This window comes from Dasypus novemcinctus, chromosome 21 (genome assembly GCF_030445035.2).
Source record: "Dasypus novemcinctus isolate mDasNov1 chromosome 21, mDasNov1.1.hap2, whole genome shotgun sequence".
NCBI classification, from domain to species: domain Eukaryota; kingdom Metazoa; phylum Chordata; class Mammalia; order Cingulata; family Dasypodidae; genus Dasypus; species Dasypus novemcinctus.
In genome coordinates, this window is record NC_080693.1 from 66,774,832 (window position 1) to 66,793,822 (window position 18,991).

At 38.2% G+C, this 18,991-nt stretch overlaps 1 protein-coding gene across 1 annotated transcript in view; it reads left to right on the forward strand.

Moving 5' to 3' along the window:
• Positions 1-18,991, forward strand: part of LOC111760565 (uncharacterized) — a 187,817-nt gene that overhangs the window by 48,913 nt on the left and 119,913 nt on the right. The window lies entirely within an intron of this gene.

Below are 18,991 nucleotides of genomic sequence, written 5' to 3' on the forward strand. Positions count from 1 at the left end.
ATATGCAGGTAGAGGTAGTAAAGATCTCTATCTCCCTCTGATATGCAGATGGTGAAGATCTCTATCTCCCTTTACTCCTGGCTCTATGGGGTTCCTTTGTTTAACCTGTGGGAAAGTGCCATGCCCTCAGACACAGGGGAAGAGGTTTATCTTTTTCCCAATGCATATCAAAGGAAACTGAGCTACAGCTTGTTAATTATTGCAAACCTCTAACAAGAACAAAGAGCTAACCAAGAGAATGAAGGAAAATACCAGTTTGAAGACATAGCTGATAATTTTTCATGATTGTTGAAAGACATGCATCCTAAAATACCAGAACTTAATGAATTTTAAAAAGGATAATTAGTAAGAAATCCATGCTTTGACATATCATAGGGAAATTACAGAACATCAAAACAAAGAGATCTTAAAAACAACCAGGGAAGCGGATTTGGCTCAACTGATAAGAGCGTCTGCCTACCACATGGGAGTTCAAGGGTTCAAACCCAGGGCCTCCTGACCCATGTGGGGAGCTGGCCCATGCACAGTGCTGATGCACGCAAGGAGTGCCGTGCCATGCAGAGGTGTCCCCCACATAGGGGAGCCCCATGTGCAAGGAGTACACCCCATGAGGAAAGCCAGCCTGCCCAGGAGTGGCGCCACACACATGGAGAGCTGACACAGCAAGATGATACAACAAAAAAGAGACACAGATTCCTGGTGCCATCAACAAGAATACAAGCGGACACAGAAGAACACACAGTAAATGGACACAGAGAGCAGACAACTGGGGGAGGGGGAAGGGAGAGAAATAAAAAATTAAAAACTAAAATCTTTTTAAAAATCTTAAAAAAAAAACAACCAACCAGAATGAAATACAAATGGCCAAAAAGCACATGAAAAAATGTTCCATATCACTTGCTATTAGGGAAATGCAAATCAAAATGATAATGAGATATCATCTCACACTGCATAGAATGGCCATTAATAAAAAGCAGAAAACAGAGGATGTGAAAAATAGGAATACCCTTCACTGTTGGTGGGATTGTAAAATGGTACCGCTTCTGTGGAAGAGAGTTTGATGGTTCCTCAGGAAGCTAATATAGAACTGCCATATGATCCAGCAATTCTTCTACTAGGAATATATCTGGAAGAACTGAAAACTGTAACACAAACAGCCATCTGTACACCAATGTTCATAGGGCCATTGTTCACAATTGCCAAAGAATGGAAGCAAACCAAGTATTCGTCAACGAGTAAATAAACAAAGTGTGGTTTATGGAATACTATGCTGCAATAAGAAGAAATGAAATTGGGACACATCTGATAACATGGATGAATCTTGAAGACATTATGCCAAGTGAAATAAGCCAGACACCAAAGGACAAATATTGCATGATCTCACTAATTTGAAGTAAATATGAAGAATAAGCACATGGAGTTAAAACCTATAGTAGACGTTATTAGGAGATAAAAGGGCTGTGAAGGAATATGGATGCTTAATGTATGTAGAAGCTTTAATTAACTTGACTGTAAATGAGTGGAAATGGATAGAGTTGATAGTAACACCTTATAGTGAGTAGCAGCTGGTTTATAAATGGGATTGTGGCTAAAAAGCTTAGTGTAGGGATAGAAATGTCAATCGAAATAAAGCTAGAGAATAATCTAGGGACTGAATAATGCAGTGAACCCAGAGGTGGGTAAGAATTGTGATTAATAGTAAAATTGCAAGCATGTCCTTCTGTGAACTAGAACAGATGTACATCACTATTGTAGGGTGGTGGGAATGTGGAGAACCATGGGAAAAATACAATTAATGTAATTATGGACTATAGCTAACAGCAATACTGTAATATTCTTCCATCAATGCCAAAGATATACTGTGTTAATGATAGGGAGTTATGGGGGAAAATATACCAAATATACACTATAGACAACAGTTAGTGGTAATAATTTGATGATATTATCTCATAATCTGTAACAAATGTTCCACAATGGTGTGGTGTGTTGGTGAACGGGTGTTGTATGGGAATTCTACATATGCATGATTGTTTTTTAAGTCCACAACTTCTGTAATAAAGATATATTAATACTAATAATACATTTGGCAAACAGAGAAGAAAACAACAACCTGAATGTATTCTTAATATCTGCAAAAGAATAAAAATTACTGGACTTGATAGTAGTAATAGCAATATAGTAGCAATAATAAAGACTAAAATATATTGGAATAATATCTTCAAGATGCTGATAAAAATATCTGTCAACATAGTTTGCTTATGCCCATTGAAATCATATTTCAGGAATGAAAAGAAAATAAAAATTGTAAGACAAAACTGAGTGAATTTGCTATCAACAGATACTCATTCTAGGAAATTTTAAAAGGACATAAATCACGAAGAAGAAAACATACACCCCAATAAAGAAATTCAGAGAAGAAAGTCTGAATAAGGAAATTATTAAGCTTAAGTCAAATTTTTAAAAAAAATCCTGGATACAATATTAATGGTTTTAAATTTCTATGCATCTACTAACATAATGACTGAAGTGCAGGGAGAATTGATAAACATAAACTTAATTGGTGATTTTAACATGCTTTTCTCAGGAATTGATAGAATAAGGAGTCAAAAACTCAGTAAATGTAATAAAGATTTGAACAACATGAATAGCAATCCTAAACTGATATACTTACATAGAAACTGTACGATATACAAGAACAAAATTGAACATATATTGAGCTATAAAATGAAGCTATATGTGAAGGTTAATTTTATTTTCTAGGCTAAGGATGTCCAGTTGTTTGGTCAAACACAAATGTATTTGTTTTCTTTTCTCTCTTTTTCCCTTATCAGTAAAGTTGTATTAACTTTACGTATAGTAAAAAAAATAATTAAGTTTCAGGATATCAAGAAGAGTCAACATCACCTAAAGGTTTTATATCTCTTTCTAGGGAAAAGGTTATTGTGTTTTTGGTTGTACAGAGAATAGTTGTATCATATCATTTAGAAGTATGATATTGTCTTTATTTGGGGATTAAGTGTGGTTTAAGGAGATGGCTATGGGTGCGAAATTGACTAGGGGTGAACTGTGATGGTTAATTTTATGTATCAACTTGAAAAAGCTATGACATCTAATTGTTTGGTCAAACACTGGCCTAGATATTGCTGTGATGGTATTTTGTGGATGTGATTAGCATCTATAATTATTTAATGTCAAGTAAAGGAGATTACTCTGATAATATAAGTGGGCCTCACCCAATTGGTTGAAAGTCTTAAGAGTAAAACTCAGGTTTCCCAGAGAAGAATAAATTCTAATTCAAGACTGTAAAGTCAACTCTGACTGAGTTTCCAGCCTGCTGTAAAGATTTCAGACTTAACAGGCCTCGCAATCAAGTGAATCAATTCTTTAAAATAAATCTTTTAATATATCCATCTCTATCTCTCTATATTGATACCATCCCAGCCTGAACTTTTCTCTTTCTTTGTAGATTGGGAAGGGGTATGATTTAGTAAAGGGCATGGCAGAAGGCTCTGGTCTGCTGCTGAGAGGGGTCAAGAAGCTCTGTCTGCATTTTTGGGACATAGGGCTGAAGTTGCTCAGATCCTTCCTGGTAAGACCCCACAGAACCCTGAGATAGCTCCCTGCCCAGGCAGCCTCAGGGTGTTTCCCATCTAAAATAGCCTTACATTTGTTTCCTTTCAGAAAAGATTCCTTGGCATCCTTCCCAAAGTAGATTTTCAGTCCTGTGTTCAGCTTTAAACTGAAGTCCTTGGGGACCTTGAAGATAAGCATGATGGTGGAGCCCAGGTTGAACTTGCCCAGGCACTCACCCTTGCACATAGGGATACCCTTTTGTAGGATGTCTTGTTCTACTATGGGCTGTGGGCTGTTTGTGTGTAGGTCTTAGTCAAAGTAGATGAGGACAGAGCCTACATTGATGGCCCCCACAGCCATCAGTGAGAAGAAACCATGGTTCCAGTTCCCAGTCAGGTTGATTTGCTGGTTGTGACAGAGGAACCCTTTGAACCAATAGGTCATGCCAATGTTCACTGAAAATGGGGATCCTTGGAAGTGGTGCCTGTAGGAAACAGTCCATTCAGTGGGCAGGTGGAAGCAGAGGTAGTCTCTGGGGGCCAGGTGAATGACATAGTGGTACTGTTGTAGCAGAGAGAAGTCAGGTGTACACGGTATTGAAGGCCAGGATGTGAGATGCTGAGAAGGAAGATTTATTACTACCAGCTGGACTCGGTGGACTCCTGACCTAATAAAAACCAAGCCCCAAATAGGATTTTTGGGTCCCTTTTATAGAGGATATAGGAGTGGGGAGTCAAACAATGCTGATATGCCAAAGGACTTTTTTGTTAGTTTCTTCAAGTGTTTTATCTGAGTATCAGATAGGTTATATCCTCCAGGTAAGCTTAAATTAACATATATCCCGCACATTCCAGGTAAGCTTGAATTAGCACATACCCCTCACATTCCAAGTAAGCTTGAATTAACACATACCTCCCACATTCCAGGTAAGTTTGAATTAACACATTTAGTTTGCATCTTCCCTGAATATCCAAAGCCTGTAGAGTTTATACCTCTCAATCAGCTTTCCAGGGAACTAGGCTTACTTGGATATGGAGTAAGTTTAAATTTATGCACAAGCCATGTTAGTACAGCTTGTTTCCTTTCCTTGTGACCAGCTTGCTCATGAAGGGATGGCAGGGGTGACTGGTGGGGAGGGTAGGTCCTACATGGAGGTATGGGGAGCCCAGGAATAACTACTATGAACAGATGACATCTTTCATCTTCTCCACTTTGCAATTTTTCACCTGCCAAAAGTTGATATATACAAACAAACACATACATATGCATGTATATAAATATTTATATACATATATATGTATATATTTGTGTGTGGGGGTATATATCAGTCAGAACCCTGACTGATAACAGTGGTACTTAGTGGTACTCTTAATACATTGGTACTAAGAGTGGTTCTAGAGAAACAGAATCTCAAGAATGAGTTTTCTGGATTGGTTCTGAGGTTTCTGGAATTGGTTCTTTACTCTGATTAGACTTAAAGGAACTACCGACTCTATTTCCAGTGGTAAAGAGGGCATTGATAGTTCATGGTATGATGTGACAATAGAGATAAACAAATTATCACCACAGGATGCTCTTAATCAAATACTTGTAAGAGGCACGTTTCTTAGTGACCATGAATTTGATGCATTAGAACATTTTTGTCAAACTAACTATTATGAGATTGGCTGATTATATATAATTGTGCTAGAGAAAATGGAGAAAGAAAATGATGATCTCATGGCTTCCAATTCCCAGACCAAATTCCTCATAAATGGCCTGAAAGTTTCTATGTCTGCCTTGAAACAAACTCTTATATCCTGTAACTGCAGAGCTGAAATTTCTGGGTCTTATCCTGCAAGTGTCTGAATTACAATACAAATTGAATTCCCAACCTCATGGTATATGCTATTGAAATGAGGACATTGATTGTGAAGTGAAAAGATCATGAAAATTGGGATGTAGGCAAATGGACAAATCATGATGTGGTTGGGGACATTGAACCCCTAAATTCAGCTGAGTCTTCTTTGCCAGTAGAAGCAGTCATTCCTTATCATATGAGGCTAACCCTGCTTTGCCTGAGGAACTTATAATGGCCTCCCCTGAGGTAGTTGCCTTGCAAGGCACTGCTAATTCTCCTCAGAACTCACCTCCACCAACACCACTTCTTTTTTTTTTTTATCCCCCCCTCCTTGCAGCTCTTATTGTGTGCTGTCTGCTCTCTGTGCCCATTTGTTGAATGTTCTTCTGTGTTTGTATTTTTATTTATTTCCCCTCCCCTCTTGTGTCTTGCTTGCTGTCTGCTTGCTGTGTCCATTCGCTGCGGGCTCTTCTGTGTTCTTGCTTGTCTCCCTTCTTTTTTTTTGTTGCATCACCTTGCTGAGTTGTCTCTCCATGGTGTCTGTGGGCCGGGCAGCGCTCTGAGGCATCTGCAGGCTGGGCAGCACTCTACAGCGTGTGGGCGAGCCTGCCTTCACAAGGAGGCCCTGGCATGCAAACCGAAGGCCTCCCATATAGTAGAAGGGAGCTCATCTGATTGAGTCACAGCTGCTTCCCCACCACTCCCTTTTGTTTCTAGAAGTTCCAAGAGACCTACCAAAAGGTGAGGTACAAAGTGTGAGACATGAAGAGGTACACTACACTGCAAAAAAAACTACATGATTTTTCCAATTTATACAAAAAGAAATCTAGGGAATGTGTGTGAAAATGGATATTAAGGGTGGTTCGTGTAGAATTTATTGATATGGGTGCACTAAGCAGAGATTCTGGATTCAATGTTATAGCTCGAGGGGATAGAAAGGGCTCTAACATTTTGGTTGGCTGAAAAATGGACCCAAAAGTGACCTAAACTAAATGAGGATGAAATGCCAGAACTGCTTTGTTACACTGTAGAAGACAGTATTCAAAGGATTAAAGATATTGGAATGTTAGAAAGGATTTATCATATAAGGATTGGGTACACACATTTCACCCCAAATATAGGAAATAAATTTGTGAGGGGAGCCTCAATATCCTTGAAGATCTCTATGATTACTCTTCTCTTTAGATCAGGAATTACAGTTGTTTAGATTAGGAATTATTGTTGTTACTAACTGGATTACTTAAATGCAATAGAGATAATTAGGTCCTGGACTGGCAAGGGCCAAGTGGTGTCACTTAATTGCCAAAGACAAGGTGGGAGTGGTTACCATAATGGACCACAGAGTAATAGCAGTAATCAGAATAGTCTGATGTGCAGAAATTTACAGCTTTAGCTAGTTGAACGTGGTGTCACTAGAAGATTAAAAAATGAACAATCTAGTAAAATCTTACTTGAACTGTATAAGCGGAAGAGTTCTGGGTCAAGTGAATAAATATCTAACTCAAATCACCAAACCAGAGGTCACGAATCCTCAATCAATTTCCATCTTGAGCCAGTTTGCAGATCCAGAACCCCTTGAATGAAGGGGATGCCCACTCCCCTTGAGTAAGGACCTCACTACATTTTCAAAAATTTGTACTGTTAATCTCTCTCCCAGCCTTCCCCATAAGGACCTATGACCTTTTATCAGGGTGACTGTGCATTAGAGAAAAGGAAATAAGCAGACATTTTGGGGATTACTGGATACTGGCTCTGAATTGACATTAATTCCAGGAGACCCAATGTCACTGTGGTCCACCAGTTAAGGTAGGGGCTAATGAAGATCTGGTAATCAATGGAGTTTTAGCTTTGGCCCATTTCACAGTGCATCCAGTGGGTCCCCAAACCTATCCTCATGTTATATTCCCAACGCTGGAGTGAATAGTTGGAATAGACATTCTCAGCAACTGCTAGACTCACATGTGGAATGAGGGCTATGATGATAGGAAAGATCAAATTATAGCCACTAAAATTGCTTCTACTCAGGAAAATAGTGAACCAAAAACAATACTGAATTCCTGGAGTTACTGCGGAGATTATTGCCACAATCAAGTGCTTAAAGAATGCAAGAGTGGTAATACCCCACTCAACTCACCTGTTCAGCTTGTAAAGAAAATATGTGGATATTAGAGAATGACAATGGATTATTAACACTTAACCAGGTGGCGACTCCAATTGCAGCTGCTATTCCATATGTGGTTTCATTGTTGAAATAAATTAACACATCCCCTGGTACCTAGTATGCAACTATTGATGCAGTACAATTGATACACCAGTAGTGTGTGACCACTGAAATATCTGCTCTGTAATCTTGGTGGTTTGGTAATGACTGGTCAGAAATATTCTTAAATTCCTTGTGCCAGTATGTCTTCCACTTTTTGCAAAAGTGTCTGGTTGATCACATCTGTGACTCTGTCAGTTTATCATCTGCCTTAGACTTCACTTCCTTCTTACACAGGGCCCCAAGGTCAGCCAGAGGTGAGTGGCTGCAGCCTTCTCAGGTCTTCCCTGGATTTGTACATAGGCCTGCACATGATTTTAGTCTTCTAGATCTCCAGGAATATGTTAGAACTTTGCAATAAGGACATTTCATTTCCAATATATTCCTTTTTAAATTTACACCAGGTTCTTGTTTACCTCAACTGGTATTATAGCCTTGGGCAGTTGCAGTGTTAAACAAACACAGTAGATTGTTTTCAATAACACTCTGGGATCAAGATTTTTCCAACAGAGTGATCTCCAAGTAAGGTCAAATAATAACACTGCCTTGTAAATGGGGCTTTCCCAAGTGCTCAAGACAGGTCAAATAGTGGCAATGCCCCCAGGGAATGGGGATTTTTGAGGAGATCCAAACCCTGTCTGCATCCTCTGTTGAATTTGAGGCTGCTGGTTATCGTGGTAACTTGTTTGCAAGACTGATGATTTTCCAGGTGACTTTGGCACTACAGAGAAATGGGATAAGGATAGATGAAGTTAAAATGCTACAAACCCTGATAGCTTACTGAAATTGGTAGTTTTTCTTGAATAAATGTTCATGTTAACAGGCACATGCATTCATGGAAATAAATACTATGACACCAGAATTTTGAGGGAAGAGTTTATTGTGAAGCAGCTACACAAGGAATCAGAAAATAAAAACTCAAATCTGTCTCCCTGAGCTGAAAGGGTATAGGATTTTTATATGATTTGGGAATGGTTGGTTTAAGGAGGTAGAATGAGGTCACGTGGGATGAGGTGGATGATATAGTTCTGGGGGTAGGATTAAGTGGTACATGTGCAATAGAAGATCATGTCTGCTCATACATCACATGATCAAAAATTGTGGCCTTTACATGATGAGGGGTAGAGATTTTAATATTATAATTAGGTATAGGTAACTTCAGGTCAGAATTTTTGTTGCTTTGCTCATGTGTAGGTAGGGGCAGCCAGAATTTCCTGGTTTTGTCCGATTTAAACTCGTGGATTAAGTAGAAGTAATAAGACAAGATCTGGGCAAGATAAGGTATTACTAAGGGCTGGAGTATCTGTTAGGGGCACTACCAGGGTTGCCAGGATAATCAAAGAGAGTAGTCTAGGAAGCAAGACTTATTTTAAGAAATAAGCATGCTTATTTTAAGAAAGCAAATGAAAAAGGTGATAAAAATATAAGATTATTGAGCAAGTCATTAGATTAAACAGTAAAAATATAAAACTCAGCCATGCTCTTATCCACCAGTAATAAAGAATGCAATTTTCAAAATATACCATATACACAAACATTAAAAAGGATTGTATTAGTCAGCCAAAGGAGTGCTGATGCAAAATACCAGAAATTGGTTGGTTTTTATAAAGGGTCTTTAAAGAGGTAGGAGTTTACAGATACCAGGCCGTAAAGCATAATCTATTTCCCTCACCAAAATCTATTTGGAGCAAGATGGCTGCTGACGTCTGCAAGGGTTCAGGCTTCCTGGGTTCCTAATTTCCTGGGGCTTGCTGTTCTCTGGGTTCAAGGTTCCTTTCTTCTTGGGGCTGGCTTCTCTTTCCTCTGTGAGCTTATTTCCTGGGGCTCCAGCTTAAGACTTCAGCATCAAAATCCAACATCAAAACTCCAACATCAAAAACCCTCAACTCTGTTCTCTGCCATGCCTTTTATCTGTGAGTCCCCACCCCTTGCCCTAATCATAATTCAATCATGCCCAGGTACAGATCAGATTACAAACATAATCCAATATCTGTTTTTGGAATTCATAACCATATCAAACTGCTACAAGGATCTTTTGAATTTATCTAACAGAAGGTGCACAAGACCTTTATGAAGAAAGGAATATAAGATATACAAGACCACTTAAATAAATGAAGATATATACTAATTTCATGGATAGGGAAACTTGGGGTTTAAAGAAATCATTTTTTCCAAATTAATATATAAATTGAAAGAGAACCCAAAGAAATTCCCAGGTTTTTTTTCTTTTGATATTTGACAAATTAATCCCAAAAATGTATATAGAAATGCACGGGGTCTAGGACAGGTAAGACAATTTTGACTAAGAACCAAATGAGCAGATAAAGTAATTAAAAAGGGATATAGTAGTTAAGGAAGTATTTATTGGCACATGGAGAGTCCAGGAGAACATAATGGAGAGACCAGATAAAGACTCATGTATAAATGGGAATTCAGTAACCTGAAAGATGTGACATTTAAAGCAGTGGAGAAAGGATGAAATGTAAATATACTAGCACAGTGTTCATCTATAGAGAAAAAAATTAATTCCCTTATTCCACTATCCAAAAATTAATAAATTCTAGAAAAAGTAAAGATCTAAACAAGAAAGAACTTTAAAAACACTTCTTGAAGAAAATATATTTAGGAGTAAGCAAACTTTTATGTTAAGAGCCAGATAGTAAATATTTTAGCTTTGGGTGGCCATGTGGTCTCTGTTATAACTACTCAACTCCACCATTATAGTGTGTGAAAACAGCCTTATACAATATATAACTGAAAAACGTAGCCGTGTTCCAACAAAACTTTACTTAAAAAACATGCAGCAGGCCAAATTGGCCCACCGGCCATAGACTACTAATGCCTGAGAAACTCTTTATTATCTTAGGGAGGGATGAATTTATTAAACATGAATCAAAAGGGACAAAACAGGGTTTTTTGTATTTTGTTTTTGTTTTGTTTTATTTTTTACCTTCTGACCTACAGGGCCCTACATGATCTGACCCACATCTTCATTTCTGACCTCATTTTCTACAAACACTTCTCCTCTTTTCCAGCCACATTGCCGCCTTTACTTCCTGAAACATGAAGTAAAGCACATTCCTACTTCAGGGTCTTTATCCTATTGTCTACTCTTCCTTGAACTCTATTTATATCATTCTGGTATCTGTTTAAATATCACCCCTTCATAGGTGAACATACTACCAAAAAATATATCCCTCCATCCAACCCAGAGTCACACTTCTTAACCTTATTTATTGTGCTTCCTTACACTTTACTTTACACATGTATTAATATTTATTTATGTGTATTTTGACTGTCTCTTTTTGAATGTTAAATGCCATAAGTCATTCTGTTCTTTGCTATATACACTAACCTTGTGAAATAATTGATACTTACTAAATATTTGTTGAATTAACAAATGAAACCATAAAAGAAAAGCCTCATAAATTGGACTAATTAAAAAACAAGAGTGTCTCCATGATGAAACATGAACTAAGCATAAGTGAAAAGTAGCAAGCCACAAAGTCAGAGAAAATATTTGTAATTCAAAATACTAACCAAAAAATAGTTTCTAGAATGCATGAAGCACTCTCACAAACCAGCAAGAACAGCCCAACCACCACCACTGAATTGAACAAATGTAAGAATGGACAGTGGACCAAAAGAGAGATCTCTGGCAGATAATCAGTATACTAAAGGGACTTCACCGCACTAATAATCTTGGAAATCTAAGTTAAAAATAATAGTAAAATAGCACTCCACGCATATCAGATTCACAAAAATTGTAAAAGTGGAACAATATCAAGTGTTGACAAGGTTATGGAGAAATGGGCACTCTCCTGCATTGCTTCTAGGAGTAATAAATTGATTCAACACTTTCAGAAGCAATTAAGCAAAATATTAGGTACTTGAAGATGTGCATATTCCACCCAGCAATTCTACTCCTGAATATACACACAAGACTGTCACTCTTGTCCACAACGAGAAGTATACAAGAAGGAACACTGTAACACTGTAAGGGCAAAATATTGGATGCAACCTATATATCCATATACAGAAGAATGAATGAATACTTGGTGGCATAACATTATAGTAGAATAATAAACAGTAGTTAAAATGAATGAAGTAGAGTTCTATGTTTCAACAAGGACAAATCTTAAAAATTATTGAATGAAAAATGCAAGTGGGAGAATAAAACACATATTCACATATGCATGTAAAACATACATGGGATAATTAATACAGTGTTTACCCCTGGGGGAAGGTGGCAGAAAGAAGGGGATAGGGAAGGGTTTAGAGGATATTTTTTACATCTAAAATATTTATTATGCCCTAAGCTGGGTGGGATGCAGGTGTCAGTGATATTATTAAAAGGTTGTATTCCTGTTATATTTCATAATTTACCTAAAACCTTAAATGAATGATTAGAAATTATTCAATAAATTTTCTCAGAAGAAAGATAACAACCTGTTAGTTCAGGAAACAAAAATAAAACCTTCCTATTGGTTGCAGTAATAGAGTTGGTTTCTCTATTACTGTAAAAAGTCTAGCAGTTATTCAATAAACTTAAAAGCTAATTATATAAACCAGTCTCCAAAAACTGACTTAAGGGAGGACATCCTAATTCCAACTTCATAACTGACCATCTTTGTACAACTGAATATACCTCATTGGACCTTATTGTTCACAATGAATTGGATATTCATAGTACACAGTAATTTATAACTTTGTCACATTTTATGGTTATTTAATTTTGCTTTTCTTGAGGAGGGATTGTTGATGTCACTAAACTGGACACTGTTTTGGAAAATATGGGAATGAAACTCTCAGGAATGGAAACTAACGATTTGGTAGAGAACCTGCCTGTTGATGGTGAGCATTTAAATCTTTGAGTTTCTCAGGACAAACTGGGATTGTAAGCTTCTATATAACCACCCCTCGAAAAGTTTATTTGGCATTAAGAAAACATTTATAAAAGCTCAGAAGTGATCTCAGAAAGAAAATAAGGTAATATTCTTTCTTGTCATTTTTATTAATGTATGTCAGCATTTCCTTTAATTTTAGACAGAGAGGAATGTGAAAAGATGGAGAGACCATTTTTGGAATATAAAAAGTGAGGAAAAGACAAGCAATTGGGGACAGAGTAGCAAAACAGTCTGGAAGGAGGTGAATGGGGGGAAATAAGAAAACAGAAGAGAAAAGAGCAGTGCCAAAGTAAAAATTATTAATATGAGGGACACAATACATAGTCATTTGATGATGTTCATTTGCTTTTTCAGAGTCAGAGGCCATCAGACTTTCAGGCTATACTGTACGGAGTGCTCCCCAATGTATGGTGCTGCATAAATTCCCTGGTTCCTAGTCAGACTGAATGATCCAAGGGCTTTATTCTTAGATTTCCCCCTTTATGAGCTAGATGCAAACACTGAAATACAGTGTACATTGAATTAGGGCTGAGATTCAGTGGATCAAAGACAACTTTATGTTAACTGAAAGAAGTCAGTCACAAAAGGCCACATATTGTATAATTCTATTTATATGAAATATTCAGATCAGTAAATCTATAGACAAAGCATAGATTAGTGATTATATCCAGGGGAGTAGCTTGGATGTAGGACTTAAGGCTAATGGATATGAGATTTTTTTGTGATGATGAAAATGCTCTAAAATTAGATTGTACATAAACATTCAATTGTCCACTTTAAATGGGTGAATTGTATAGTATGTGAACTATATCTCAATATATCTGGTTTAAAAGTAATAGTGGTGTAGAAGTAACCTAATTCTGTAGTGGATATGGCTCAGTGGTTCAGCACCTGCTTCCCATGTATAAGGTCCTGGATTCAATCTCTGGTACCTTGAAAAAAAAAAAAAGAGTAGTAATAAAAAAAGTAACAGTGGCCTGCTATATCATTTCCAAAGTAAAGGTACATACTAATTTGCTAACTTGTATTATCTGGGAAGTTAGGGATTGAAAAGAGATGGAAAAGAAGAAGAAGAAGGAATCCAAACAAAAATAAAAAGGAAAAGATAAGACCTAAAAATAACACCTATGGATGATATAATCTAACTTAAAATACATTTATGAAAATGTGTATAAATTTATCATTTTAGAGGAAAAAAAAGCAAATAAACAGTCAAGCTTTACCTTAAAAGGAATTCTCCTATTAAATATTTTTGTGGGGAATATCACCAGCAACTTTATTCACAAATCCACAATAAAGGTTAAGAAATACTTTTTGTACCCCTTCATTCCTTTGAGGGGAATTCTAAAGGTTAAACTGGGAATTATGTGGAGAGTATGAAAAGAAAATTGGACAAATGGAAAGAAATATAAAAATAGGAGTGCATTAAAGCACTATAGATTGTCAGCCATGACATTCTTAGGTGACATCAATGGAATCAAGTGGCTACATATTTTTTTAGTTTTTATTAATTATTTTTAATTTTTAAAGAAGCTTTAGATTACTTAGATTACATGAATGTTACATAAAAAATATAGGGGAATCCCATATGCCCCACTCCCTCTCCCTCCCACATCTTCCCACATTAACAGCATCCTTCATTAGTGTGGTATAATTGTTAAAATTGAAGAACAAATATTGAAGTGCTGCTACTAACTATGGACTAGAGTTTACAACATAGTTTACATTCTATCCCACACAATTTGTAGCTTATGACAAAATATATAATGGCCTGTATCTGTCACTGCAATGTCATGCAGGACAATTCCAATGTCCCCAAAATGCTCCCATATTACACCTATTCTTCCCTCTCCCTCCCCTCAGAATCTCTGGTGGGTACTGCCTTTATATCAATGATAAAAGTTCTTCCATTGCCAGAATAATAATAAGCCTATAATAGAATAATATAAAGTCTACTTTAGTCCATTGTTCATTCCCCAATCTTGAGGATTTGGGGACAAAAGAGGGGTAAAGGGGGAGGGTGTTGGATACATGGGAATCCCCTATGTTCTCTATGTGACTTCTGTAACCTAAAGCTTCTTTGAAGGTAAAATGAAAAAAAATTAAGACACTGTACATACAAAACAACAGATCTTACAGTGATGACACAATGTCTAAAAAATTCTATTTCAATTAAAAAATTTTTTAAATATTTTGTTATTTTTGCATATATTTTTCTAAATTTCAAAGTAAATTGGAAATTTTCTAGGACAAATTACAAATTCTGTTTTACTTAAATTATGGCTTTTGCTGCCATGGTAAATTTCCACATCACTAACATGTGACCTGATTTATATGTCTCTTGTAGCTAATGGGAAAGTCTACATGAATACATTAATGGATGTTTGTTTTTTTTTTTTTTTTTATTATATATATATTTTTTATTGACTTTGTAATAATATTACATTAAAAATATATATGTGAGGTCCCATTCAACCCCCCCCACCTCTCCCCCCCCCCAGCAACACTCCCTCCCATCATCATGACACATCCATTGGATTTGGTAAGTACATCTTTGGGCACCTCTGCACCTCATAGTCAATGGTCCACATCATGGCCCATACTCTCCTCCATTCCATCCAGTGGGCCCTGTGAGGATTTACAATGTCCGGTGATTGCCTCTGAAGCACCATCCAGGGCAGCTCCATGTTCCAAAGACGCCTCCACCTCTCATCTCTTCCTGCCTTTCCCCATACCCATCAGCCACCATGTCCACTTTTCCCGATCCAATGCCACCTCTTCTATGTGGACATTGGATTGGTTGTGTCCATTGCACCTCTATGTCAAGAGGAGGCTCAGATTCCACATGGATGCTGGATGCAATCCTCCCATTTTCAGTTGTAATCACTCTAGGCTCCATGGTGTGGTGGTTGTCCTTCTTCAACTCCATCTTAGCTGAGTGTGGTAAGTCCAATAAATCAGATTGTAGGTGCTGGAGTCTGTTGAGGCTCAGGACCTGGCTATCACATTGTCAGTCCAGAGATTCAAATCCCCTAAATATATCTTAAGCCCCAACATTAACTGCACCTCCAGCACATTCGCATGAAAGTCTTATGAAGGAAGATCCCATCTGAGTACAGATCCATCACACATAAACACCATTTCCAAAGAGGGGCCATCTGACCTGGTAGTTAACCCCATCGGCCATGACCATAACTCCCATGGGTCTCTTTAGCCCTCAAAGGAACCAATATCTGGGGGTTGCATCTGCTTTATCTGTCTCTCTGACTCTGCTCAGTTGTGCATGAGGGGAATCCTTCTGCCAGCCTCCAGACTCTTTTTTAGAAACTCGTAGCCATATAAACTCATTTCTCCTTTCCATTTCCCCCTTACTTTAGGTCAAACAGCATTTTAAAGTCATGTTATTTTATGTAGACAGGGATATTCTGCTGATCCGCATTGAACCTTCCGTTTAAGGTCATTTTCCATTTGCATCATCAGTTGGTAGTTGATAGTGGTCCCTCGGTGCCAGGGAGGCTCATCCCCGGGTGTCATGTCCCACGCTGGGGGGAAGGCATTGCATTTACATGCTGAGTTTGGCTTCGAGACTGGCCACATTTGAGTAACATGAAGGCTGACAGGAGGAAATTCCCAGGCACAATGTTGCTCTAGGCCTTGTTCTTATTTTAGGCTTATCAGCTCACAAGCATAGTCATTAGCATCAGGGGCTCACTGTTGAACTCTCACTCCCTCCCGGTCCCCGCCACTGTACCTGGGAGACTGTCGCTGCTCCCCTAGGGACCACGACAGAGCACCACTGGCCAGGAACCCAGTACCCCCCCTGCTGTGGTTTTTAATTGTTGCCACTATGAGTATATCCAAACATTACCATGCACCCAGGACATATGTTCTGTACAGCTCCCTGTCAGCCATATATCACCTGTCATTGGTATCCCATACCAGTATCCCTCCATTGCCATTGTTGAAACACTCTGTGATCCAGAACTCCCTGAAATTTGAAGCCCAATATAATGTCATGGTCCCTTACTAGGGAATGGCATATAGCAATGGGTTTAAAGGTTAGATAAAGAACTTGGATAAAGTTAGATAAAGAACTTAGATAAAGAATGTTGACTTGAAAAAATTCTACATCCTATCTTTTTCTTTTTTTTTTTTTTTCCCCTAATTATTCAGCTTCTCTTCACAGGAGTCCTAGACCACAGCAATGCAGATATATAATATACAGCACTCCCACACATCCACCAGAAAACCTTTTTCCTTCCACAGCGATACTCTTACACCCTATTCACATCATATTTACTTAACGTGATGTACAGAGTCTAAGACATTAGCTTTCTAACAAGGTGACATCTGTGCTTACATTATGGTGCATACTTTAGGATACACAGTTCTTTACATTCTTAGTTATCCTATGTTTTACATTATGGTTTACATTATCAGTCTGTCATCTCCTATATGTTATGGTGTAATATTACATGTTTTATATCCATCCTCGTGTACTCTCACGAAACTCCTCTCTTACCCCCCATTTACCTTGGTTCCACACATTTAACGTCCATTTTCCCTTCCACCTTGGTGCCCACAGTGACAGCCAACCTCCGTTTCCTGAGGAGCCACTTCCAGATATAGATGGAATAGTGTTCAGGGCCTAACTTGCTCAACTGCCCCAATGCCCTGGGAGCCACCCTTTCTCTCGAGGGATACAGTTCCCTCTATTTGATGGCATTAGTCCTCCCCAGGATGTGGGTCCACCCCCACTCTCACTACTTGGGTTTCTGCCCCATGGTGTCACCCACTCTGGCAGAATGAGCATTTAGACATTCCCCAGGAGCCCGTCCTGCATCAGACCCTCCCCTCCGAGTATTCTAAACAGGTAACCCTCTTTATTATATTTTGATATGATTTTCTCGGCATTTTACTCTCCACCAACACCTGACCCTCTCCTGTGTTCGTATGCTACCCCTCCCTCCCCCCACTTTTGGGCAATGTTACCCATCCGTCCCTCCCCAGCCACCCTCAAACCCACAAAGCCCCAACAAAAGGCAACCCCTTGCCCCCCTTTTATCTCTTCTTTGTGTTCATACTTACCACCATCTCGTCTTAAATTCCACCCCTGCAGACATCGGCTCATATCCTTCCTCCACCCTCCGATTTCCTGTAAGCCTATCGTTCAGTCTCTTGCTATCTAGGGCAGCTTGTTTATTTCATATCATTGAGGTCATGTAGTATTTGTCCTTCAATGTCTGGGTTGCTTCACTCAACATAAGGTTCTCAAGATTCATCCATGTTATCACATGTGTTTGTAGTGTGTTTGTTCTTACAGCCGAGTAGTAGTCCATTGTGTGTATATACCACATTTTATTGATCCACTCATCTGTTGATGGGCATTTGGGTTGATTCCAACTTTTGGCAATAGTGAACAATGCTGCTATGAACATTGGTGTACATATATCGGTTTGTGTCCTTGTTTTCAGTTCTGCTGGGTATATACCCAGCAGTGGTATTGCTGGGTCATATGGCAAATCTATGGCTAGTTTTTTGAGAAACCTCCATACTGTTCTCCAGAATGGTTGGATCCTTCTGCATTCCCACCAACAGTGGATGAGTGTTCCCCTTCCTTCACATCCTCTCCAGCACTTGTATTCTTCTGTTTTTTTCATAGCTGCCAATCTTATGGGTGTAAGATGGTATCTCATTGTAGTTTTGATTTGCATTTCCCTGATAGCTAGAGATTTGGAACATTTTTTCATGTGCTTTTTTGCCATTTGTATTTCTTCTTCGGAGAAGTGTCTGTTTAAGTCTTTTTCCCATTTTTTAAATGGGTTGTTTATCTTTTTATTTTCAAGATATAGAAGTTCTTTATATATGCAAGTTATAAGTTTCTTATCAGATATATGATTGCCAAATATTTTCTCCCACTGTGTGGGCTCCCTTTTTACTTTCTTGACAAACTCCTTTGAGGTGCAGAAGGCTTTAATTTTGAGGAAGTCCCATTTATCTATTAGTTCTTTTGCTGCTCGTGCTTTTGGTGAGATATTCATAAATCCATTTCCTATTACAAGGTCCTGTAGATGTTTCCCTACACTGCTTTCTAAGGTTTTTATGGTCTTGGCTCTTATATTTAGGTCTTTGATCCATCTTGAGTTGATCTTTGTATAAGGTGTGAGATGGTAATCCTCTTTCATTCTTCTACATATGGCTATCCAGTTCTCCAGACACCATTTGTTGAATAGGCCACTCTCTCCCAGTTGAGAGGGTTTGGTGGCTTTATCGAATATTATGTGGCTGTATATGTGAGGTTCTATATCAGAGCTTTCAATTCGATTCTAATGGATGTTTTGAAGTCTCTTAAAGGTAAGTGAAAAGCACAATGAAAAGTCACTTGAAACTGGGGGGCATATATATACTGTA